The sequence below is a fragment of the Mytilus galloprovincialis genome, chromosome 10 (assembly GCF_965363235.1).
Source record: "Mytilus galloprovincialis chromosome 10, xbMytGall1.hap1.1, whole genome shotgun sequence".
NCBI classification, from domain to species: domain Eukaryota; kingdom Metazoa; phylum Mollusca; class Bivalvia; order Mytilida; family Mytilidae; genus Mytilus; species Mytilus galloprovincialis.
In genome coordinates, this window is record NC_134847.1 from 48,688,024 (window position 1) to 48,713,755 (window position 25,732).

Genomic DNA, 25,732 nt, shown 5'->3' on the forward strand with positions numbered 1-25,732 from the left:
TTCTTGAAATAGTTTACGACAACAGACGACGGACGACGACGGACGCCAAGTGATGGTATAAGCTCACTTGTCCCTTCGAGACAGGTGAGCTAACAAAATGATGGTTACATAGAAGTGTATTCATAAATTTGAAAGGCTACATAAACATTAAATATAGAACCAAGCTAAAACTAGCAAACAATAACTAGCAAATAATAAGCCAGCGAACAATAAGGCGATATATCGAGAAACAAAAACAAAAAAAAAAAAGAATAACAACGATCGTTAAATCAAAAAATCTTTAAAAGGCAGAAAATCCGTGAAAATATTGCAATTTCAACTCTATCTGGAAATAGTTTTTATCCCATCCATTGATAAAACAAGTCACATCTCGTTTTAGTGTAATATTCAGTACCACAGCAAGGATTTGTATAGTGGCATGGGGTTGGGTCCATTCTTGGGCTTCTAGACAAAAATAATGTGGGGTGTCACGGAGTATGACTATATACGTCTTGAAGAGGAGAAACAGACGCTTCTTTTGCGCCAGGTATCGAAAGGCACTATTCTCAAAAATCAGAAACTAGAGCTCAAAATAAAAAAAATGGTAAACAAACAGGGGGTCGGCTCCGCCTATTCCAGGGCTTCTAGAGAAAAATAATAAGGTGTGTCACGGGCATGACTATACACTTCTTAAAGAAGAGAAACAGGCTCTTCTTTTGCGTCAGTTATCGAAGGGCCCTATGTTCAATAATTTGAAACTAGAGCTCAAATTTGAAAAAATGGTAAAAAAACAGAGGGGTTAGCCTATTCAAAGGCTCCTTGAGAGAAACTAGATACCATTGAGATGGGAGCCATCTCTGTGGACCCCGCTGTCAATAACGTGGGGTAAATAAATTGTATGGATAATCTGATATGAAGCATTATTTTCATTCAATTTGATTGTTTATGATACTCCACATCCATTTTTGGGGTATCATGACACATCGACACACACTCTGGTGTCACACACACTCTTGTGTCATGTACAAACCGACAGACAGACGGTCAAGTATAAAGTATGAAATATTAACGGTTCTCGAGAGGTAGAGCGGACACAATTTGTTAAGAACAACAAACGGATGGACAGACCGACGGACGGACCTTTGACACACACTCTGGTAACACACACTCTGGTGTCATGTACAAACCGACAGACAGACGGTCAAGTATAAAGTATGAAATATTAACGTTCTCGAGAGGTAGAGCGGACACAATTTGTTAAGAACAACGAACGGATGGACAGACCGACGGACTGACCTTTGACCTAGGATGCATACATTATGACACATTCTCTGGTGTTGGTTAATATATATAACAGTTGAAAATTTTTGTCAGGTATAAAATATGGAATAATAACAGCTGTCCTCTCAAAATATAGTGTGGGTCAAATTTGTTAGCGACGGACAGACCACCAGACAGACATACCTTTGACCTAGGAAGTTGTACATACATCATGACACACCCTCTGGTGTTGGTTAAAATGGATGTCAAGTATAATATTTGAAATCATAACGGTTCTCAAGATATAGAGCGGACACGATCTTCACCACAGGACACGGGGTTGTCAACTGAAACCAAAGTTTTTTTTTACCTTGACCTTTGACCTAGGAAGTTGTACATACATCATGACACGCCCTCTGGTGGTGGTTAAAATGGATGTCAAGTATAAACTTTGAAATCATAACGGTTCTCAAGATATAGAGCGGACACAATCTTCACCACAGGACACAGGGTTGTCAACTGAAACCAAAGTTTTTTTACCTTGACCTTTGACCTAGGAAGTTGTACATACATCATGACACGCCCTCTGGTGGTGGTTAATAAACATGTAAAGTATAAAATATGAAATCATAATGGTTCTCTAGATATGGAGCGGACACAAAGTTAGTGTTACGGACGGACGGACAGACTGATCACTATAGGGCGACCCGCCTAAATGTGGGGCCCTAATAATGAGGGGTGTCACGGGGTATGACTATATAGGTCTTGAAGAAGAGAAACATGAATGCAATAATATGTGCAAAAGGAAACCTTTTATTTGTAGAGGACTCAAGAGTCGTACAAGAGTTGCCAAACACAGATGTAAAACAGTATATCAAAGGAAAGAGAGTAATAATATACTGTGATAAAAGAAAAGACAATCCCAACAGAACAAGTCAACAAGCACGAAGATAAATCTTTTTTCTAAATGTTTTTGTTGGAAAGTCCTCAACAAACCTTTTCTCCCGTATTATCCCAAGTTCAAACCTATGATTAAAAATATTTAGACCTGCTATCCCCCTTAATTTAACAAAAATAGTTCACTGTACAGCCTTTGACAATGAGCAAACACTTTACCCGACAGTGGTTTTAATAAAAGCACAACATTTGAACATATTGTAAACACTCAAAAGACTGCAATAAGGAACCAAAACAACAACTGGTAATATGTAATTCATAGATTGCCAATAAGACTTTTCTTCAATATTTTTTTTTTCATAACTAATTTTATCTTTAACTTTATTAGTTGTTACTTTATCGTTTGATACAAAACTCATTCAAAACAATCAATTTCTTTTGGCCCCAGATGACTTTTAAAACGTATATATCATTGAAAAAGCTCCAAATTATCTCCGTTCGGTGCAAAAATGCCATGTTTTGGCATTAGAATTGTAATATCTTATTTTAACTCATTGGTGACCTATATTTTTTATTATCATTTTCAAATACGCTGTACTTAAACTAAACTATTGTAAAATTTAATCGATTTCTGTAATTTAGTTCTTTTTTTCCGATATTACCTTTATTTCTCCTATTAGTTCAACAGGAAAAAAGTACCTTTACATATATGCTTTTTTCGAAGGCGGATTGTGAGCGCAAATGGTTATATATAGAAAATAAAATGATTTAGACATGAGAGCCCCTCAATTTAACAAAAACAAATCACTGTATACCCGACAGTGCTTTTCATAATAGCACAACGTTTGAATATATTGAGCATTTGGTAAACTCCAAAAGACTGCAACGACCGGTTATATGTTATTCATAATGAATATTCAAATGAAAGTTTATCTAAATGTTCATAAACATGATAAAATAGCAATTTTATTGTTGTATTTCTAGATCTCTTCACTGATAATTTTGAGTTTTCTGTATTTGTAGGTCAGACATTTCAGTTTTCATGGTCATCATGCAACAGACCAATAATGAACAGAAAACTTAAAGTTGATATTTTTCTCCATAGTTCGACTTTTATTTTTTTAATTAAAAATAAAATGTGTTTTTTTCCTTCATAAGAAAGAGTAAATTTCAACATAATGACTATAATCAAAAAGGAGTCAAATCATCACGATCACAGATGCACAAGTACTTGATCATGTAAATGCAACAATGTAATAATCAACTGAAAGAAGGAAAGAATGAAAACAATATTATTATGTTGTTGTCCGAATAAACTTGCTTTGTTTTTCTCATTTGAATCGCTCCGTCCAATAAAGATGAACGGAGGAAGATCTTCGAAGAACGTAATGCAAACATGTTTTGTCTAAGAATTCCAGGAATATTTTAGTGAATGAAATAATTTATTGACTTGACTCTTATATAGTGGACTGAATAATTGTACACAGCAAGCAGTGAGAACAAAAAACTAAAACTTTAACAGAAAAGGTGTTTATTTGATAAATTTGTAAATATAAGCATAATATTATGTACACCACAAAGGTATATCAGTGAAATTGTTTGCACATTCATGTATTGCAATTAAACTATAACAAAGAAAACCGTACCTCTTGAAAAGAGTAAACTATTCAGTCAGAATATGAAATATTTTTTGCAGTTCCATTTTTTATAATAAAATAAACAAACAAGATTTCAAAACAATATTTTTTTTTATTTAGACATGTCCTCATTTTGTTTCAGTGAAAGGACTTTACTCTTTGATCGTAAACAATTTTACCCCAGTCAGATTTGCTCTAAATGCTTTGGTTTTTGAGTTATAAGCCAAAAACCGCATTTTACCCCTATGTTCAATTTTTAGCGATGGCGGCCATCTTGGTTGGTTGGCCCGGTCACGCCACACATTTTTTAAACAAGATACCCCAAATGATGATTGTGGCCAAGTTTGGATTAATTTGGCCCAGTAGTTTCAGAGGAGAAGATTTTTGAAAAAAGATTACTAATCTTTCCGAAAATTGTTAAAAATTGACTATAAAGGTCAATAACTCCTTAAGGGGTCAACTGACCATTTTGGTCATGTTGACTTATTTGTAAATCTTACTTTGCTGAACATTATTGCTGTTTACAGTTTATCTCTATCTATAATAACATTCAAGATAATAACCAAAAACAGCAAAAATTCCCTAAAATTACCAATTCAGGGGCAGCAACCCAACAACGGGTTGTCGGATTCATCTGAGTTATAAACAAAAAACTGCATTTTACCCCTATGTTCTATTTTTAGCCATGGCGGCCATCTTGGTTGGTTGACTGGGTCACGCCACACATTTTTTAAACTAGATACCCCAATGATGATTGTGGCAAAGTTTAGTTTAATTTGGCCCAGTAGTTTCAGAGGAGAAGATTTTTGTAAAAGTTAACGACGACGGACGCCAAGTGATGAGAAAAGCTCACTTGGCCCTTTGGGCCAGGTGAGCTAAAAATGACAAAAATTGGGATACAGCAGTCAACATTATTTTATCTTACTACCTATACAAAAAAAAAATATGTAACAAAGAATCACAAAAAGATATATAGACAAAGCACATTTAGCAAATATGAAACACGAGAAACTTTTATCATAGCACAGTGATGGGGTGTATTATAAGTACAGAGCCACCTTATGTGTAACAAAGAAACACAGAAAAGGTAAATAGCCAACTTAATAATTGTCTGAGCTTGCTCACATATCCCAAATTGTCACTGGACAAACATCATGTCACAAGATTCCTAAGTTCAGACTCATAACTCCCCAAAATCAACTGATAACAAGAGCTGTCAAAATGACAGTAAACCGGATTCTTCAACATTTACTTGTGTTCTGGTATTTGTCAATATTACAAGGACCAAAACTCCTAATAGGAAATTTTAAAAGGTTTGGTTGAACGGTTCATCAGTAAATGCACGGAAACAACATTTCTTAAACTTTCAAGAACCGTAACTCCTGAACGGTAAAAGTCAAAATCGTCATTATTGAACTTGACCTCCATTTTGTTTTCAGTAACAACATATCAAAATTTTAAAAGGTTTGGTTGAACGCTTCATGAGTAAATGCACGGACAACATTTGGTTGCCGCCCGCCCGCCCGCCGTACATCCCCAAATCAATAACCGACATTTTTGACACAAAAATCCGGTTAAAAATGTTCTTCTGATTATGCACATTAACATAGTATGTCCTCATTAACTACAAAGTTAATTGTCTCTCTGGTATACTTCGTCTCTCCTTCTTAAAATTATTTTATTGGGTTTCAGGGAAGTTGCGATTGCAAACTGTTGCAGTAGTATATTTAAGTGAACATTCTTAAGTTCAAAGGGGCATATATCACTGCTAGAAAAATATGAATCATAATTTCCTTTCGATCTGCACATATTACATGCAAAGTTTCATGAAATTTTGTTGTGTGGTTTCAGAGAAGTTGCGATGACAGAACAGGACTGTCAGACGGACGGGACAAAAACATAACACACGACACAATAAATTGCGTGGGGTATATAAATGAAAGACTAAAATACAAAGATGGGATGTACAAGTACGTAGCCACGTCAAATGGATATTACGAGAAAAAGAGTAAACCGTAAAAGTTATATTCCAAAAGACAAAATAAAAGAATAGTAGATCACGTTAAATAAACAACTTCCTTACACATTTACATGTAGTATACTTCAAAACCATCGTGTATAATGCGTTAAGGTGATGCAGAATATTTCATTAACAAGGACTTGATGTTTTCCGATGAACTTTGTCAAGTAAGAAAATGTTTTTTTTGTCATACCAAGACTCAACAACTTTCAGTGAATTTTACTGAGTCTTGAGTAGCACCCCCAAGCTCTTTAATACCGAATAAGTGGTTTATTGCTACTAAGGTGGGGGATTAATAATTTCAAAATTTAAATCGTCTCGTTTGTCATAGATTCTGGTACTGAGATGACAAAAAAAAAAGACAGAAGAAGCAGTGTCTGATGTTTCAATAATTTCAAATTCTGGGGAATATAATAACGGTACCAAATCAGAAAAGTAGGGATAATTAATGTTATCTATATCTAGCACTGAATAGGGTGACGCGTTGTCGCTACACTCCTTTAAAAATACATATGGCATAATTACATTGGCCTGAGGGTACAATGTAACTTGATAATTAGAGGATCAAAGGAATTAATTAAGACAATCAAAGGAAGGTATCTCTATATTTTATTATTTTGTTGGTTTTATGATTAAAACGACGTTTTTTGTTAGCTTGATATGAAGAAAAATATTTTTTCACCCTATCTTATATAATTTTTTTTAGAAAAGCACACTTGCTGAATCTAAGGATATTGCTAACTTTATTTCCACATCTGTACCTAGTGCTCAAATGTATAGCATTCTAAATGAAAACTGGAATCTACCTTGTTCTTTTCCTTTTCATAAACGTGAAATGGACGGGTTAAAAAGATGCTTCTCATAACCGTGGCTGAACTATTTCCCATACATTGTCTATTCAACTTCAAAAGAAAATTTATTGCAAATTTAGCGTTTTGTTCGCTACTGACGATAACCCCGGACACTTTGTTAAAAAAACATGTTCAGAATTGGGTAAAGCAAATGGTGAATGTTATTCTCACAAACAAACAAAAATACAGCCGAATAGCCTTGTAAGATCACAAAACTTTACCAACACACATGATAAGACGCGGCTAGTGGAATAGATGCAAGGGGTGATACAGCAATTGCAAAACGGGTAGATACGATCTGAAATTAAATAGTTAAACTAATCAAAAGATTATTTAGAGTAACCATATGCCGGATGAACAAAAAGTTTGCCATGTTTTGAAAAACATATGGTTTGGTATAACAAGAAAACTTCTCTAGCATTCAAAAACGTTTCTCACAACGTGTCTGTGGCTGATTTGTTTTACTCCCTGTTAGATAAATTCAAATATCTTAAAAAACCGTAGCTTGCTAGGTTTATTTCGTGAATAACCGCTAGAAAAAAAAAACTGTTTAATTCTTCTAATTCTCAAACCCAACATTTGCCATTTTTAATTTACATGATTTTCTCGTAAGCTTCCGTCAAATCCTAAGTTGACATTTCGTTACTAAGGCGCCGCCATGTTGACTTGCTGGAATTAGTAAATATGCAAATAATGCAATAGAATAAAAAATGAAACAAAATCTACCTCAAAAATCTGTTTTAATTTATACAATATCAAACGAATTTCTATGGCTCACCCCGTACGAAATAAGTAGTAGGATTCCACCTAGACACTGGTGGGATTGAAGTAGCAATCTACGTGCTCAGAGTCCCAAGATTCTATATAGAAAGTAGGCGGAAATGGAAAATGAGCAAAACTCTGAATGAATTTTTTATTATTCCTACTACCAAAATCCTACAACCTAGGTTGAATTCTATAAGTCTGTATGGATACTTTTCTGTTTAGAAAATCTGATTTGATTATTTATTTTGCTACTACATGTTCAAGATTCCCAACAGAATTAATTTATAATTTCCTACCAGAAAATATTTCTACATGGAAGTTATCTAAAACTGGATTCTTGTTTGCTCATAACACACATTTTGAAGTGTTGAACGCAAGCAATATTCAGTTCACAAATTCAAAAGTTGGAGGGGAAAGAATGAAAAGTTGTGTTGGAACACAATGCTGCAAGCAAGGGTCACACAACTACAATATAGAAATATAACGGAAAATATGGCTTATGAAGACTGAAGGTAATTCTTATACATTCGAGATGAATTTTTTATCTGCCTGCAAGAACATATTTAGTAATCACTTAATTTAACAATAGTGCATAATCTAACTCATCGTTTGTTAAATCATATCTACATCTTTATGAATAACACAATTTCTAGCTTGCATTTATTGCAGTTTCCTTGTTCATTCATTCTATTAAAAATGAATTTATATATATTCCATAAATTTCCTTTGTTCTTTGTTGTTGAGATTCAAAATTAAATCCTTGACCCAGTTGTGTATTTGTGAATACACACTTACATTTGGTGTATTTTTAGATTCCTACCAGAAAATATTTTTTCTGGGTGGAATTTTGAAAAATTCCTACCAGGTTTTCTAGTAGGGGTTTTATTTTCCTACAAAATTATTCTTGCTAATTTGCATATTTCTAGTAGGAATATACAATATTTTTTCTAAGACGTAGTTATAGTTGCAAAAGCAATAAAACAAAGAGCAACTTCGAGGGGGATAGGACCTTTATCGAGACTCCGGGATCGGGTGTTTTTAAGATCGGGATTTTGGGTTTGACCCTTTCGGGATCCGGGAATTCTTGTTTTCGAATTTCGAGACCTCGAGATTTCGTGTTTTTAAGCCCGGGATTTCGGGAGAGGACCCCTCCCACCCCCTCTCAACTTTGTTTGTGTTTCACTTTTCCAACTATGCACATGACCCCGACACATATTTTGTTAGAGTTATATGACGTTATGCAGAAAAAGAAAACAATGTCACCGTCAATTTGTGTAGGGGATCAAAAGGAAAAGAGTTTTAATTATTTTAAAACGGAGGTATCGTATGGAATTGTGAAAAACAACTATTCTTATTCAAAATTTTATTCATATCTATAATAAAATCAGTATTTAAGAGCACTTTGGAAACAGGTACAATGAAAAGAAATTTTACTCAACTGTATGAAGTAGAAACGCAGCCAAAACCAGATACAATTGACATGACTGGTGGTCACTAAAATTGATGTATAACAGTAAAAAATTATGGCTTCAAAATTTTGTAGAAATATGAAATAGGAAACCCGATTTCATTTAAGATTATTACCGTTCGTTTCCGTATTTGGATACGCAAAAGTCAAGTTATGGAAAATCGATGTTTTCGGCGAACAAAAAAGATGGCTGATTTTGTTTTGAACGAGAAGGATAAAGAAATGGCAATTACAATCTATTTTTGATAATGTTTGTATGTACTATTGAAACTATATTGGTCGAAAAACCTACAAATTTTAAAATTCAATTATAATAAAAGTATGACAAGTTGAAAAAAAATGCTTTAAACGTCAATCTTCTAACCGATTGATTTGGCAGACTTTTTGACGTTACGGACGACTGTAGTGCTACCTAATTAATTCCCCTTGCGATTGTTGCTGATTGAGCTTGACGAAAACGGACGTTTCCAAGGACTTGCTTTCCAACTGAGAATCTCACTCTTTTTTGGTAGGAATTTAAAGCAATTTTCCTACTATATTCCTTGTTAAATCTTTATGAAAGATTTCATACAGGACGTAACAAAAACGTTCAACTGTAACGTTTTCATTTGTATGACGTCACGTTTTGAAATGACTTACATGCGTCAAAAACATTAAAACTTTTGCGGAATTTTATTTTATTTTCATTTTGTTGATTTCTTCGAGGTCTTGTGCATTACTTCTTTTTATATGGCATCCGAATAACAAATAAAAGTTATTTTGTGTTTTTTTAACTGCAACTTTTAAAACAATAAAACGGCAAAAGGTTTGCAAATAGGTTCCAATACATGTGGAAATATCTCTGAGTCTGCGCTAAGTATAGATATATGGAGAATTTTATCACGCTGATGTTTACAAAGCGAAATAATCACGTCATATAAGAAAGCACATTTGTCCTTTACTTCTGTTAAAGTTGCTCCCCAGTTATTGACAAATCTACTGTAACCCTCGACTATTAGTTTCACCTTATCTAAGATTTCTATAAGCATACTCCCGGCCATTGCTTGTAATCGAAGGTTATATGATACATATGTGTGCTTAACAATCGCACGATATCATGTAACCAACATTTAATATACACGTTGGCAAAAAGGTATGTCTGATTGATAAACAAATACAATGACCGAACAAAAAACATACTTTTTATGGTAATTTTAATTACTTATACGAGATATAAATCGCTTACAGTATTCCATTTCCACTGTTTAAAACTGATGATGATTAGTACTTTTCTTTTCGGCAGTACTTGACCATTGCCAGAAAACCACTCATTTTTTTTTAATTTATAAGACGTAGAACTTTAGATAAACACTGATGCAGACGAATTTATCGTAAATGTTTACGCCGTCGTTATTCGGCGACCATGTGCATATTGGATAATAACCGGAGATTCGACCGCTTTTATCCAGGACATCGTAATTTGGATTATTTTGTGGGTGATTTGTGCCCTTAAACGTTCGGTGTACAACTAGACAAGAGTGGCAGAGGAAAATGAACAGAGATGCCCAATGTGGTTGGCATGATTGATGGAATATCGCCCGAGATATTGATATCCTCAACAGAGTCACATCAAGATTTTGTAGTGGCCGCAGAAAATGCCACTGTATCATAGTCAGGTACTATGCTTGCAATATAGAAAGATTCCTCTCGGGCCTATCTAATATTTTTAAAAGGACGAATATTAATATCATTTACTGAAATACTGTTCACATACTTAAGCAGACCGTTAACCGTCAAATGCGTCCCAGCGAATGGAAACGAAAGTTTAAAGTCATAATTAAAAATTGATTTATTTAATATTTAATGTATATCGCTTAAATTACATGCCATATGATAAATTCGTTGTCCACTTCTAATGAAAAAATAAACTACATACATGTTTAACTTTTGCAGGTTATCTGTGACAACGACAAAAACATCTGTTATTTCTAATATGACGTCACTTGGCGTTGAGGTTTAAACTTATTAGAATGTGTTGCATTTTGTAGAGTTATGTAATGTATTTCGGTTGTTTCCTGTAATTATACTGAAATGCAGTGAAGTTTAGCATTTGAAAGTTCATTGATAACATTCTGGCGTATCATAAACAAACAACTTGTAACGTCTCATTTCATTGGCCGAAAGATTCAAATACAACAACAATGTAGTGTGCACGTGAATTGACACAGGTGACCGACAATGGAATGTACCATGTTACTACGAACGTTAAAACAAGGATTTGTTTAGTTTACAAACCTTTGGTCAAAAGAATTAAATAAATCTTTTGTTAACTTCAAATAGTGGGGTCGAAATATTATACTGATATTTTGTATTAAGTAATATTCTAAGTTCTTTATGCAAGCAGCAACTCAATTATAGTGTACCGCATAATGAGAAATATAAGGATAAAATAAAATGCATGTGCCGCTTTTATACGGATGAATATATGAACCACTTTTAATTTCTTTCATACTGACGATAGGACTAAGGTTATAATCCTAACAGTGTCGTAGTCACTTATAATAAGTATCTCATAATAGTAATAATAGTGATAATACTGATCCGTTACAATAATTAATGATGGGTTGCACTGACATTCCTCTTTTATTATTTTCATGCTATAAAACATACACACAGTAGCTAAGCGTACCATAAACGGAGGAAATTGTCCCACAAAATAGAAACAAAATAACTTTAATCGTTTCATTTGTGCACCTGAATGAATTCAGTGAAGGCATGTTGTTGTAATAAATTGAAATGTTACATCGGCGAAGATTATTTCTTTTGCATGTGTTGAACAAAATAATAAATTAATACTTGCGAGAAATGTCGTAGTTTATAAGGAACAATTTTCGTTTGAATTGTTTTACATTGTCATTTCGGGGCCTTTTATGGCTGACTTTGCGGTATGGGATTTGCTCATTATTGAAAGCCGTATGGTGATCTATAGTTGTTAATTTCTGTGTTATTTTAGTCTCTTGTGGAGAGTTGTCTCATTGGCAATCATACAACATCTTCTTTTTATATATGTCTTTATAGTATACAATTTAGGTATTATCCCGCAGTTAAGATTTGTCACTTTTTAAAAACACATCCGTAAAAAAACGGACGCCCACCGGACAGAAGGGCAATCATACCACATCTTCTTTTTTAAATATAAATGTACTGTTTTCGATTTTAAATGGATGAACATTTAATTTTTAATTTTATACTGTAAGAATAGAGCTGCATACCATTGTTGAACTATTCGCTCAAGTACATGTAGTAAGTATTCGTATTGAACATGAAATACAAAACGAAACATGTATGATAAAATGATAAACAAAATATCAAGAAATTAAGGATGACTAAATGCATGTAACCTTTGTACTTGCATGGCTTTATGAGAATAAACTATCTATCTATCTACAAGAAGAAACTCAACTTTTTATCAAAACATTTTATGAATAAACACTTTTTTAAAAAACTGATTGTTTCTATTTACATGTACATATTTACAATATACAATTTACGTTCGTTTTTCAACCGAGAATAGCAAAACCTCATGAAGTATATCGCTGGAGTTTATTAACTACATTTAATTCCCCTGTGCCATGGTTTGCCATCTCCGTTTTTTTTTTAACAAAGCATGGTTGCATGGTTACATGTTAAGAATTTACTTACAATTTTGGGATTTTTTTCTCAAGTAAACGGAATCAGAAAAAAAATCACCATCCTATGTCGAAATATCTAAAACTTGTCAAAGAATATGAAAAGTGTTTGTAGAAAAGTACGGTTTCATTTTTCAAGTACAACGCTAATTCATCGAGTCCATTGAGTGAAAAAAGGCAGGATCATCAATTTGGGGGGAAGGGGGGGGGGGGTCAATTAAAAAAATATGTGGATTGAGTTTTTTTTTAATTTTTCATTGAACTTTTGATGTCGTCCCTTGATCCAGAGGACAAATTTGAATTAAATATTTCGATGTGAAAACGGTTAAGATTTTAAAGTTTAAAATTTTACTATCAATTGCAGAAAATTATAAAACCTACATTTATAAAAGCTAGAATTGTGATTGCATACTCAAGAACACAAATCATGACTTTTTGTACGCAAATACGACGATGGAAGCTTTAAACGACCTTGACCAGCTACGTGAATATTGATCAGTCCATTCAACGTTATAGTACGCGTGTTCTATTTTCGCAGGTGCGAGGTCGAAGGTTTGAATTGACCAATGAAAACGATCGTTCCTTAAAGAGTTAATCTAATAAAGTTTGTTTGAGTGATTACGTCGCAATACCTTTCGCTTAGCTTTACCGCATATGAGTATAGCTAATACTTCAGTTTTATCATGTACATCTTTTGTATAGTCATTATATAAAATTTACTGTTTGTTAAAGTATAAATTATTCTAAATAATAGGGATGTTCTGATACCTAACAGAAAACCCTGGCCGTTTTTGGCAGAACTTTTTTGAACTTTTGGTCCTCGATGCTGTTCAACTTTGTACTTGTTTCGGGTTTCAAACTTTTGTATCTGGGCGTCACTAGTAAGTCTTGTGTGGACAAAACGCACTTCTGGCGTATTAAAAAATTCTAACTTGTTGCCTTCTGTTAGCTATTATTCGTGTGTTTCTTTGTCAATTGTGTTCTATTTTTATATATTGTAGTCCTGTAATGTTGTGTTGTCATTTTAATGTTATATTTCATATGGCCATAAAAGAGGGAGGTTTGGCATGCCACAAATTCCTTTAAACATGTCCTGTACCAAGTCAGGAATATGACCATTATCATATTATATAGTTCGTTTCTGTTTGTGTTACATGTTAACGTTGTGTCGTTTGTTTTCTCTTATTTTTGAGTGTGAATTCACATTACTATAAGACGTGTCACGGTACTTTAAGTTATCTATCCCAAATTCATGTATTTGGTTTTGATGTTACATTTTTTATTCTCATAGGATTAGTCCGTTTCTTTGTGTGTGTGTGTGTGTTACATTTCATTGTTGTGTCGTTGTTCTCTTATATTTAATGCGTTTCCCTCAGTTTTAGTTTGTTACCCCGATTTTTTTTTTGTCCAGGGATTTATAAGTTTTGAACAGCGGTAAACTACTGTTGGCTTTATTTGTTTCCACTCAGGATTTCTTGGACATGACATGTCATGCTATAGACACGATTGGACTAGGCAAGAACTTGATTTTAGACCACAGTGATACATTTTGACTGATAGTATTTATCGAAACGAATTTCCACGAGTGACAACTTTCAAATCTGCTGATCTTATTAGACAAACAAAGGCTGCGAAAAGATTGCGATTGAGATTTAATATTTTACACCGAAACAGAAGTGTGTTTGTGGAATATGTTATAAGGACATTGAATTGTTTAAAGTAATTGGCAGCCTGGTTCGTCATCAAAGATGGATACTCATTTCGTTCAATTGTTGTGAAGGATTGGTAAAGAGATGGGCAGATTTGTTGTCAGTCGAATTGGCATGTCCATAAACAAATAAAATTCACGGGGGGTCAACTTCCTATTATTGGGTATACGGGGATGTGCCAAAAATATGGGTCATAATTTTGCGAGATTTTATATAAAAATGACCCTCCTTTTTATTGACATCCTATATTAAAATGTATTTACGTTTGATAACTTCTGGATCCACCACTGTTGGACACAAGTGTAATGTTAATAATATTTATTTTTATTTCAGAAAAAACACGAGTTTTGTATTTGCGAAATGCTTCAATTGTTTAAGATACAATTCATCTAGAAAAAAAAATGCTTTAGTGTACAATATACCTTGTACATAACTCACAAAAAGTCAGAACAGAACAAAACAAGCAAACAACTGACACAAACTGCCTTTTTTTAAATTCATTTCCCTGTTTTTTAGATAACATCAAGAAGAAAATGCATAACATTTATGTAAAAATCATGTCCAATACTCCTCTGACAATACCTTTGAAATCATCACAACTATAAAACAGAAAACCATTTACACATCTATAATCCAAGACTTTGTGTGAACATAACACCTTACTCTAGTCCGATACTTCTCTGACTTCCAATGGCTGACTTGCCAGATAAGCTTGGGTCTAGGGATGTCAGAGCTCGCCTCATATAAAAACATGGATATCTGTCCAAAATGTATCCGCTCCAGAGTTTGTTACCTCTACAGCCTACTAACTGCATTTCATCCATATAAATCGGTGCCTCAATGTATTCCTTTTCGCATTTATTGCTTCATATATGCAATTAAGTTTACCAACCTGCCATTCTTTTATTTTCTCATAATAAATATGAAAATAACATATTGTGTGCAAGATCTTTGTTCCCTTTAAGCATCTTGATATGCCAGTTCAATCCTTCCCTCAATTTTTTTTTCAAGTTTTACTTTCTCATCTACATGTACAAATGTTAAGATATTATTCATTTAAAAGTTTTCACAAGTTTGAACGGTACAAGAAAGAGTACATTCATGCATTATTTTATTAATTTCGGAGTATTTCATTTTCAGTAATTCATGAAATAAGCAGGTATCAAATAAAAAAGTTCATGTCACAACGGACATTCATGAACACCAAGTTTGACATTTTGGTGACCTTCAATTTTAAGGTTATCTTGTGTAGCTATTTTGACAAAACACTTAATCTACATTGTGGAACAATGAAACATAAGGACGGATGCAGAGCAGAAATTATTTCTTTTCTATTCTTGCCATGACATTAGCGGTTAGCATAATTACTTAATATATAAATTGTAAAAATGCATTAACATATGTATGTATGTCTATGTGCAGAGCAGTGTGTGGAATAAACTGGTATATAAAGTCCTATCTTTTATTCTTTTCACAACTGCACTTGTATTCTCTAACATGACAGAGGCACCGTCTTTATCCATGGCTATATGTTGTTCCATCCAAGTCAAGCTCTTGAAACCTCTCTGTCATCGGGTTACTTACAGCTGTACTTATCTGTTCAATATCAGCTCTAAGAATAATCTTAACACAAATAAATATGTATAGCAGGTTTTCCATATGAAACATCCTCCCACCAAAAATAACCAAATAAATTTGTCTAAATTATTTTTCATTCCCTGTTCATGTCTTTTTACTGGCATGTAACTTTTAAAAAGACAGTGGCAATATCTCTTCGTGTTGATAAAATTATAAAATTTACAGGTTCGGACATATACTATCTCTGCTTTCGTTGGTGAAACATCAGTGGATCCGTCAGATATGATGGAAATAACACTGCTCTTGCTGTCTAGCCAAAGTAACACAACAAACAAATTTTTGACAAGATTTGTCAGTTATATAGGTATTACCAACATTTATGCTTTCAGCTTTGTATAGCAATCACAAACGAAAAAACACTGTAAGGACGGTCATTTTATGCAATGTTATGCACATTTCTAAACAGATATTGTCAATTTGGAGAATGCTGTCGCATGTGAAGCGCACGGACTAGAATGTAGATGAATTTAAAATTTCACTCTTCAGAACGTCCGCATGATATTACGACATTCCACACGGCTGCTTTGACGGCCGGTATAAGCTAAAATCGCTTTGAAAGTTCTTGAAGTCTATTCTTTATTCTGGATATAGGTTTTGTTATATACGCCTTTATTTATTTCTCAATTACTAGAAGATGCATGCGAAGTCGCCCGCAATTGGGCAAGTATTGAAACATAGTTTTAAATTTGGCGGACAGTACGTCGACTGAGCATGCGCGAAAGTGTATAAGACGAAGCGAGATAGTTTCTCAAAAATTGATGTTTCAAAGACAAATTTAGGAAGTACAAATCATTTCAAAGACAAATTTAGGAAGTACAAATCACTACATTTATACGTTAAGAAAATGTTTACGACTTTGTTTAGTTTCAGAAGAGTTCAATGGAATAGGTCTCTTCCTTTAGCAGTATAGATTTTCAAAATGTGACATTCGAATATACACAACAGCCAGAATCTTTATTAGATTTTCCCCGTTTACACCAATTTATTCAAAACGAGGAAAGATGTTTGCCTTGTTAATTTATTTGCTTGTTTTTTAGGGGATTTATTTGACGTGACTCCGTACTTGTACATCCCGTCATTATGTGCGCTATGCTAGATTTATGCATTCTGGTTTTTTCGTGTATGCATATGTTCTTTTTTCTATATCCCTTATTGTTCGTCTTAGTAGTGATTAAGATTATATCATATTGTTAGTTGACTGGTTTTTGAACAATTTTACATATTCTGTCTGTTTGAGTGATTAAGATTATATCATATTGTTAGTTGACTGATTTTTAAACAATTTTACATATTCTGTCTGTTTGTTTTTTGTTCACACATCGTTGTCAATCTCTAGGGGGAGTTGCTATATACAAGCTGATTATTATTATTAGTGACTTTATTTCCTCTTACATGTATACAGAGTTTTAGCCATAACATATATACACATTAGAACAAAACACAAAAAAAAACCATATTTAAGCAATTTTGATCGTCGCTAATGATCAGCAGTTTATCGATAAAAAAGTTTACATGTGCTGTAGACATGCTGGACACAAAGTTTTGAGAATACAATACTCTCGTCGTCATCAAGCTCGTATATAGTGTCACAGGATAGAAGAGTGGCTGTGAATTCTAAAGACAATAGGCTATCCATATAGACACTAAACTGGATTAGGTTTATGTTTATAATGTCTCTCCACATTTCATTTCTGTAATCAAGAACAAAATCACATGAGCATAGTATATGTTCTAAAACGTTTGTAAACAGTTTACCGCATTTTTCACATAGTTGTTCAGCTTCAATACGAACAATAGGCAACTTTTGAAGGAAAAGATCCGAGTTCAATGAGATTTACAACATATTGCAAGATATTGTACTTAATAAATAGTTTATAAATATCAGGAATGAAACCAAGCTGATTGTCCACACATGTATATTTAAACTCGAGCAGTCTGGCCATCATTATCTGCTTTGGTAGGTGAGCTGAGTTCAGTCTACATAATCTGCCGAAAAATAAAAGTTTGCATTTGTCAATATAGCACTCAATGCAGAGCCATCAAAGATGGCTGGTACACTTGTCTGATCTGGACCTTTTAGGTAATCCTTGTACTGCTTTGAATACGAGTCCGTGAGGTCTTTCGAGCAATAGTAATTCAGATTTGGTAAGAGTGTTCCAAAGTTCGCAACCATATATTACCCTCGTACAAGCTAATAGGTTTACAATTTGCAAACATGTAGATGTATTCAAGATAGCTGGATGGACACCAGAGTTCATAATGGAAATAGTAGTTGCACGTAACATATGACACGCATTCATCGTTTGTTCCGTATAATTTAAGCTACTCTCTAAGAGATTGCCGACATGTTTAGTAGATATGACGATTTGTATTTCTGAACCATATAGAAAAAAACTATCAATTGTGTTGCTTTAACACTTTCCATATAGTAATACATGACTCTTACCGGGTGAAAACTTGAAGGCCCACCGCTCACTAAGCAACTGGCAAATGTTTATTAGGGTTTGCATTCCTTGAGTTGTAGGAGACATCAGAGCTATATCATCCGCTTGTACAGAACATGCGACTCTTACGTCATAGAGAACTGTACCGTAACTCGTTTTATTCAATTTAAGAAGTAGGTTGTTGATAAAAACTAGGTAAAGAACGGCTGATAACACACCTCCTTTACACACTCCTCGTTGTAGTTGAAACCATCTCGTCAGTTTATTATTGAATAAGATTGAGCTATTCATGTCACGATACATTTCATCAATCAGAAGCCAAAAGTTTCCACTAACACCATATTCTTTTAATTTTATTAGGAGAGCGTCATGCCACAATGAATCAAATGCTTTCATACTGTCCATCAGAACAACATTGACTTTACTGTTGCGTTCGATATAGTGCCTTATTACCTCCTGCATAGTAAAAGATGCATGTGTACTGCATAACAATTTCTGATAAGCCATTTGTGTCGGAAGCGGAAAGTTTTGTTGAAGAGGTTCTAAATGAGGTACGAGTATTTTCTCGAAAATCTTAGATAAGCAGCTTGTAAGCGATATACCTTGGAATGAATTTGGGTCAGTTTTGTCTTTTTTCCCACCTTTGAACAGTGGAATTATAACACTTGATTTCCAATCAACAGGTATATAACAGTTTTGAATTATCAAATTGAATAAGGCGCACAAATATTTTTGTAGTTGGTTTCCACCATACTTCACGTGTTCGTATGAAACCTTATCCAAAGTCCAGACCAGTAGATTTATTATTTTTTAACCTTTTTACAAACATCATAGACTTCGTCGTATTCAGACTCCGTAATATTTTCACTGACTGCTCTAAAGCAGTTTCGAATATCAGCAATTGTTTGTTTCATATTTTGTTCTCTTTTTTAGCAAAGTTCTGTCAGTTTTGAATATAGATACAAAGTGGGCGACCCAAGCCTTACATATATCATTATCTTCTGTATACGTACGTCCATTCACGCGAAGTTCACGGCAAATAACCTTTTGTTTTCTTCGACTTTTAAGAACTGACCATACGTATTTCTGGTCCGAGTCTATAGATTCTTCGAGTTTTTGAGCACAGTCTTTCATATAACAATTACTAGAACACACTCGCGAAATCGCGGGCATGTACAGCTTGTGAACTATTGTAGGTTGATTTTTTGTCCAAGATATTATGTATGGAGAATTTCAAAAAAGGTATGATAAGCTCTCTCCCTTTTTCCAAAGTCCGATAATTGTTTCCTTTCTGTTAAATTCAATTATTTCGTGTTTCTGGCCTCAGACCACAATTATTCTTCTCCTTTGCTACAATGCTTCTTTTGGTAAAAGTCAAATCAAATTAAAAATTTGCACCGTTTAAAACATGAAATAATTGTAACTGCTTATATATAGACCATTATTAGTCTAATAAAATATGCTTCTAGGACAATCCATCAGTGCTTTTTTTTTTGAGAGAGCATTATTAACTGCCAATGGTAGGATATGACTCTTGTATAAATGACCAAGACCGACTAAGGCTAATGTGAGGGGTGGTCGGAGGGGTCCTGATCCCGAAATCCCGGGTTTAAAACCATGAAATCCCGATATCCAGAATTTAAAGAAACTTCATATCCCGTAATCGAAAAATATATTCCCGGATCACGTAAGGATCAATCCCAAAATCAGGATCTTAAAAACACCCGATCGTGACGCCCCAAAAAAGGTCATGCCTTCCTCTAATCTCTACCTTTCATTTTTGCCAAATCACTATTTTCCCGTTCAACAATAAATTTGTATGCCCCATTTATGGGCATTATGTTTTCTAGTCTGTGCATCCGTGCGTTCGTTCGGTCGGTCGCCCGTCCGTCGTCTGTCCCGCTTCAGATTAAAGTTTTTGGTCGAGGTAGTTTAAGATGAAGTTGAGCATGTTTTACTTATTTATGCAAGTGGTATGACCCCAAAGAAAACAGTAGACAGAATCAGGGACTTTCTATACTAACATAGAAAGTCCCTGACAGAATACAGAGAGTCTCTATATATTAAAGTAGTATAATCGTAGTTTACATGTAGATAAACGCGAAAAATAATTGTCCTCTCTAAGGAAGTATAATAGTTGTGATTCTTGCGATCTAAATACCATGATATGGAGAACGCTCTGAATGGCTTATTTATTTTTCATTTTTGTTATCTATCATACGATTGGTTGTACTTGTGTCACATGTTTTACTTATTTTGATATATATGCAACTGGTATGACCACTTAAATAGTAAACATTTCAAAGAAAACAGTAGACAGAATACAGAGAGTCTATCAAACGGGAATTATGCCGGGACCGAGAAATTACTTCGACTTATCCGAGTTTTCGACACATAATAGTTGTGATTCTTGCGATTTAAATACCATGATATGGAGAACGCTCTGATTGGCTTTTTTTATTTTTCATGTTAGTTATCTATCATGCGATTGGTTGTGTTTGTGAATGTTCAAACCGGAAGTGTTATCTATGACTAAAAGTTAGGTCTGATGACGGAATCATATCCAGACTCCTTTTTTGTCGTTTTTCTCCAAAAATAACTCTATCTGAATAATCGTAAGAATGAATGACAAATGCGACTATGCATGTTACCTATAGGACACAGAGGCATGATGATTTATTGTGGAAGGGAGAGAAGCGACACACAAAATGAGGTCTTCTCGTTTAATAGTATAGATATGCGAGTTCTAATTCCGTCCTGAAATCTCTTTTAGCGTCCTTGTATGCTCTGAAGAAAGAGTTGTTTCCATTGTGTATTTTGCCGTTTGCAATCCAATCTGCACGACGCTTTCTCATATGTGCATGATTAACTTTTACAGTGTTCGTCCAATACGGTTTAAGATGTTTGACGAAGCTTTTATGTGTTAATGTATCACTAGAACACACCCGCGAAATCGCGGGCATTCAGAGCGTAGTTTAAAGTATGTAAAATGTTGTTGGAAGAATTTTGTGAAATATTGAATGACTGGAGAATTTCAGCAAAAGTATCATGAATCATAGGTTATTGGGGACAGGAAAATGTTTTTTTTAATCCCTCCTCCTTATTTCCAAAATTCCCAATTTGTGGTTTTCTATCAATTTCAATATGAATATACATTTAGTATGATATGAACATTTACGTAAGGAGACTGTAATTCAGTGGTTGTCGTTTGTTTATGTGTTACATATTTGTTTTACGTTCATTTTTTGTACTGACATAAATAAGGCCGCTAGTTTTCTCGTTTGAATTGTTTTACATTGTCATTTCGGTGCCTTTTAAAGCTGAGTATGCGGTATGATCTTTTCTCGTTGTTTAAGGCCGTACGATGACCTATAGTTGTTAATTTCTGTGTCATTTTGGTCTCTTGTGGAGCCGGAGTTGTCAACATGGCAATCATACCACATCTTTTTTTTTTTTGTAATCAATAAATATTGTAAAAGATTTAATGACTGGAGAATTTCAGAAAAGGTATCAAAAGTGCACATGAATAATTTTAGCGCTTATATATCTGTATATTATGAACATTCACTATATAAATAAAGTGTATTTACTTTCAATTCTAAGTTTTCTAATCGATCCATGGTGGTCATTGATATAGTATACAGACCCTCTCTATTTAATAAACTCTGTGACCACCGTGGGTAGTAAACTTGAAAATGATAGCAGATAGAATTCTGAAAATACACTTTATTTGTAGTATATGTATGTTCAAAGTATACAGAAAAACGCAAACCGGAAGTATGATCTGACTTAAAATTTTGTCCAATGACGGGACAATATCCGGATGCCCTTTTTCTCGTTTTTCTCCCAAAATAACTCAATCTGAATAATCATATGAATGGATGACAAATGCGACTATGCACTGTACCTATAGGACACAGAGGCGTGTTGATTAATTTACGTGTTGATTAATTTATTGTGGAAGGAAGAGAAGCGACACCCAAAATGAGGTCTTCTCGTTTAATAGTATAGATGATCGGCAGTCATTATTGCATCGACAATACTTTTGTAGTATGTTTCAATAGTTTCTGCGGTTACAGGTGAGGATGGTGCACAGACACTCCAAAGATTTTGAGATACAGCAAAGGAATAGTCCGTGATTAAATCAAGTTCAATTACCTTCGTCCATGCAACTTTTTCACTTAACTGTGTTAAAAGTGGATTTTGATTTATACTGTCTGACCTACGGTAACCGTTAATTTACATCGTTCATATTATAGGTTTATGGTCCGACACGTTGAATATATCTTCATCAGGAATAAAAATTTCAGATATATAACAAATGTTCTCTCTTTGAGTTATTATGTGATGTATAGGACCATATTTTGACACTAAAAATGCAACTCCACCACGAAAGTTACAGTTGTACAATTCAGGATGATACTCATCTACACTTTTCCCGTACGCTCGATAATTCGAATCAACTGTGTTCAAAAAATGAAATTGCGATTTCCGCAGCCAATGTTCAGCTATTGCAATAACATCAATTTTCGATTCGCTCAAAATATTTGTTAAGTAAGGCACTGCGGATATAACACCGCGACAGTTCCAGCATGCAACTTTCAAATCCATGATTTAGTATGTGGGTCTTGAGTAATATCCTTTTCTGATCTGAACAAAGACCAAGGAAGCCAGTCTTTCATGAAAACTCCCGGTGGTCAAAAAGACGGATCACGAATCTTGCATTCATCTTGGGCGTCAATGTTCACTTGTGCTGAAGCAGTCCTCCGCGCCTACTGTTTGAAATGGGTAAAACGGGAAAAAGCTGACAAAAAATCTTTGGACTCTTTTTTTAATTCAGTAATGAAGATAGTTGATATTCGAATACAACATTTTAAAGAACATTTTACCCTCAACAAAAACTATAAAAACCCTATTTCGCGTATCAAAAATAAACTAACAGAACTAGCCAAGGAATTTGTTTTTGTCCCGGCTGATAAAGCTGCTAATAATATCATTATTGTTTGACGTAAATTTTATATAGAGGTTCTGCAAAAGGAAATCACGAATTCACCAACATTCCAACTGACTTCATTTTCAGAAAACGACATCTGTAACAAACATAAACTTTTAGCTACTTCTTTACAAGCAGAACCAAACACAATGAAAGTCCCAACTATGTACTGGCTTCCGAAGCTGCACAAAAAACCTTACAAATATAGATTTATTTCATCTTCCAGCCATTGTTCAACTACTAAATTGTCTGTTTTACTTACTAGTACACTTGGTACAATTAAAAACCTGATAATAAATTGTTCAAATAAGGCCTTTGAAAATAGTGGAATTAATTACTTTTGGAGTGTCAAAAACTCGTTGGAAGTACTTGATAAATTGCATGCATATATTGGTGATTTTGAATCTGTTCAAAGTTTTGATTTTTCTACCCTATATACCACTTTGCCTCATATTCTTATTAAGAAAAAATTCACATCCCTAATTAACTGGGCATTTAAAAAGTCGGAATGCGAGTACATATGTTCAAACTCTTTTAGATCATTTTTTAGTAGCAATAAACAAAAGAACTATGTCAATTGGACATGCTTTGATACTATTTATGCACTTGAATTTTTACTTGATAACATTTTTGTTCGTTTTGGAGATTCCGTATATCGTCAAGTTATTGGAATTCCAATGGGGACTAACTGTGCACCACTTATTGCGGACCTGTTTTTGTATTGTTATGAGTTACAATTTATGACTAAAATTAGCAAAGACCCATCAAAACAACATTTGATACAAAAATTTAACAATACTTTTAGATATTTGGATGATATATTGGCTCTAAATAATGACGACTTCAGTATGTATACTAAAGAAATTTATCCTGTAGAACTTACTTTAAATAAAGCTAATGATAATAATGACCACTGCCCTTTCCTCGATCTTGATATCTATATCATAAACGGGAAGCTTAATACAAAAATTTATGATAAAAGAGATGATTTTTCATTTCCTATTGTTAATTATCCATTTTTAGATGGTGACGTTCCCTTGTCACCATCTTATGGTGTTTATATATCTCAACTTGTACGATTCGCTCGTGTATGTAACAATGTATTAGATTTTAGCGAGAGAAATTTATGTATTACTGAAAAATTATTACACCAGGGTTTTCGATATCACAAACTGGTCAAAACATTTACTAAATTTTATCACCGGTATAAGGAAATAATTCGTAAATATAACTCAACATGCAGACATCTTATACGTTCAGGTATTTCACATCCAAAATTTTATGGAAATATTCTTTATAAAGCACAAAAATGTCAGTATTCTCCTCAGAAACTAACAAAACCTTTAAATAGACTTATTAAAAGGGGATATAGTTACGATACTGTTGTCAGGTCATTAAAGATTGCATATTTTGGCTTTAACATTGATTCACTGATAGGGTCTTTGCATCGGAACTAAACACATTTATTTCTAAAAAAACAGTTGTTGGCATGACACGGGTTATGTTCTTCTCATATATTTTATGATAGTATGATACTAAACCCCTAACGGGAGGGATTGTACCTGATATTCATATGATGAAGACATAATCTTTCAATCAGTTTAATTGAGGTCTGGAGCTGGCATGTCAGTTAACTGCTAGTAGTCTGTTGTTATTTATGTATTATTGTCATTTTATTTATTTTCTTTTGTTACATCTTTTGACATCAGACTCGGACTTCTCTTGAACTGAATTTAAATGTGCGTATTGTTATTCTTTTACTTTTCTACATTGGCTAGAGGTATAGGGGGAGGGTTGAGATCTCATAAACATGTTTAACCCCGCCGCAATTTTGCGCCTGTCCCAAGTCAGGAGCCTCTGGCCTTTGTTAGTCTTGTATGATTTTAAATTTTAGTTTCTTGTGTATAATTAGGAGTTTAGTATGACGTCCATTATCACTGTACTATTATGCATATTTTAGGGGCCAGCTGAAGGACACCTACGGGTGCGGGAATTCTCGCTACATTGAAGACCCATTGGTTGCCTTCGGCTGTTGTTTGCTCTATGGTCGGGTGGTTGTCGCTTTGACATATTCACCATTTCCTTTCTCAATTTTACTTCTCACTTGCTTATCAAAATAACGTAGATGAGTTACTCGAATGCCATTTAATGATAAATATGTCCTCATTCTGGTTACAGTAGACGATTTATTGATCCCACCTATATAAAAATTTATTTGACGTGACTCCGTACTTGTACATCCCGTCATTATGTGCGCTATGCTAGATTTATGCATTCTGGTTTTTCGTGTTTGCTTATGTTATTTTTTCTATATCCCTTATTGTTTGTCTTTGTAGTGATTAAGATTATATCATACTGTTTGTTGACTCATGTACCCCTATTTTGAACAATTTTACATATTCT